Here is a 2982-nt window from a genome sequence, read left to right as displayed (position 1 = left end):
GAGGGCCCTTGGGACCGTCTCAGCTGAGATGCTGGTCTCAGCCGAGACGCTGGTTCCACCCGGTCTGAGGTCCGAAATGCAGGCTTTCCCCGCTGGCAGCTGCTCTACCCGGAGATGGATGAGAAGTGGGCCAACATCGCCCCCCCTCCCCCGCTCCCCGCCCACACCTGTCATCACCGGCCTACACAAGGAGGGGAAGGAGCCTTATTCTCTGCCTCTCACAACCCAACCCCGGGGCAGTTAAGACCTCTCTGCTTTCCCCATTCTCTCCAGCCACTGCACGTGTTTCTGTCCATCCCCCCCCCCCCCCCCCCCCGCCTTATTTATTCGACAAGTACTGTTCTAGCATCCTCTCTGTGCTGGGTCCTCTGCTGGGGAGGCAGGGGTCTGCTCTGAAGTCCCATTCTGGGAGGGGAGGCAGCAAAGCAGGTGGGGTAATGGGATGTGGAGTGAGGAGGGCGGCACGGTGTGTGCCTGAGTGCTCAGGGAAGGCCTGCCTGGGACCTGGCGTTGGAGCAGAGAGCCGAAGGCAGCCGGGGGGGTCCCATGACTATCTGGGGACGAGCATTCCAGACAGAGGGAAGAGGAGGCGCAGAGATGCGCTGGGGATGAGCTCAGCCTGTCCCAGGAGCGCGAGAAGGCTGGAGTGAGCGACGGAAGTGGCTCTGGCCGGGGCCCCATGATGTAGCGTAACGTTCCAGTCTGCCAATTGGCCCTTTTGCATCACTAGGAAATACGTGTTCTGGAGCTATTTGTGGAACGCTGGGTCCCATTCCTTCCTGTCAGAGCAGTCATTCTCAATCAGTGGCAATTTTGTTCCCTTCAGGACATCTGAAGAAAACTCTGTGTGTGCATGTGCGTGCACACGTGTGTGTGTGTGTGTGTGTGTGTGTGCTCCTAACATCTAGTGGGTAGAGGCCAGGGTTCCTGCCAAACACCCCACAACACACGGAACAGCTCCTACAACAAAGCATCGGCTGACCCAAGTGTCTATGCTGAGGGTGTGAATCCCTGTTTGGGGTTTCAGCAACCTGGGAGTCTGGATGTTGGACAGGCGGTCACAGGCGCCCCGCTCTGGAGAAGGTGTGGGGTGGGGGTGGGGAAGAGCAAAATCATTCCCCAGCGGAGCAGTCTGCATGGCTCACAGGTGAGGCCCACCCCGTAGTGAAAGGGACAGAGCAAAGTCTTTTGCTAAGGTCTTGCAGTTCAGCAAAGGCCGGTTTTGGAGCCTGAACTATGAGCTCTGGCCCACAAGACTGTGCTTTATTTTCTGGACAGGTGTGTCCAGTGCTATGCGATTTGTGTGCAGTGACCAACCTGGTCTGCCCTGTTCTATTAGCCCATTTCCACACGGTAATACTGAGCCACGGGCAGGTGAATTCCTGTCTCGGGGCCCTCCCTCTGCTGGAAGGTGCTGTGCTCTTTTCATCATTCTGCTCTCAGCTGGAATGGTGTCCCCCTCCTCCCCTTGCCTCTTTCTCTGGGCCCTTCATCTTCCTGGCTCCCTTCATCTCGACTGAAAAACACCTGCCCCGGGTCACAGTCCCTCAGGATGCCAGAAGCCAGTCTGCTGAGTCCGCTGAGCTCAGGTGTCTGTGGCTGCCAGAGGTGTGGCTCTTACTGACAGCTGCCACACTGGAGGCGATGGGGAAGGTGGGAGAGAAGGGCAGGGGACCCCCGGAAAGGGCAGGGACGTGTGTGAGCACAGGCTTTACCTGATTCACCCTCTGGGCGGGTGTCCCCTGCACCTAATGGCTCCCTAGGCAGCATCCTGCCAGCTCGTGCTGGCTAATAGCGCTCAGCTTTGAGGGCACCAGGCCCGTTTGGTTACCCCAGGAAACTGCTGTATAAAAGCCGGGAGCCGGGCAGAAGCGCGGGGGAGTTTAATCAGCCAGGCTGGGGATTGTGCTACACTGCTACTATGTTCTTACTCATCGGCCTCTTCACAGGGGGCCCTCCCCCCAACCCACAGCTCAGCCTGCTCCTGGCTCGCTCCTTTCAGGCTTTGGCACTCCATCTCACTCAATATTTTGGGGTCTCCTTCACCCTTCTCTCCAGCATCAGCTTACTTCATCTTTGTGTGTGCAAGAAGGATAGGCTAACAGGGCGGGGGTGGTGGTGGTGAGGGTGGTGATAAGGCCTGGCATTGCCCTGAAACTACTGCAGATATGAGATTAAGGAAAAGAAATCGGATTACTTTAGTCTGGGCAGGGCCCGGGGCCCTGGGAATTTCAGGTGACGTCACTGTGCAGCGGGGCTGACAACCACTGAATTAGATGATCAATGATATCTTTCCAATTCTTATAAAAAATACATGTGTATTGTACATAAATATATGTATATTTTTCCTGCCAGGGAAAGCTGGCTCCCAATGGCCCCAGCACATTGACCTCTCTACTCATCTGCCCACCTTTCGCAAGTCCTTGCCTTCTTGGGGCCCTCAGCGGCCTCATCCGTGAAATGGGAATGGGAACAGAACCTACTTCAATTGGCGACCCTGAGGATTAAACAGCCCTCCAAACTCCCCATTCCTTTAGCTGACCTTGACTTATTTCTGCGAATCAAACCACTGGCGACGAAAATAGCCTCTTTTCTGAAAGGGGGTGGAGATACTCTTTCTGGAGGCATCTGTGGTTTGAGAAGCACAGAGCCACACTGCCTTCCCTGTGCAGAGTGTTCTCGAAGTTAACTTTGGGACCGTCCCCCGGGAGGCCGGCAGGAGGGTAAACTCAAAGAATTGGCCTAAGGGGATGTGAACAAATTCCACCAACGGGAAATGTCTGGTGCTGCGTGAAGGATGCTCTTCCCCTCGGGGCTACGGAGGCGGAACACGCAGACAGCTCCTGTCGCCACCCCTGGCGCTCTCCCGGGTGGTCCTGCCCCTCCCCCGAGACCCGCGCCTGGCTGCTGGGGGAGGGGGGATCCCGGGCGCCCCCCACCCCCGCTCCACCCCTGCCGCAGCGCCCCGAGTCCCCGCCCGCC

Source organism: Ailuropoda melanoleuca, chromosome 1 (assembly GCF_002007445.2).
Source record: "Ailuropoda melanoleuca isolate Jingjing chromosome 1, ASM200744v2, whole genome shotgun sequence".
NCBI lineage: Eukaryota > Metazoa > Chordata > Mammalia > Carnivora > Ursidae > Ailuropoda > Ailuropoda melanoleuca.
The sequence above is the reverse complement of the archived record's forward strand: the minus strand, read 5'-3'. Positions refer to the sequence as shown.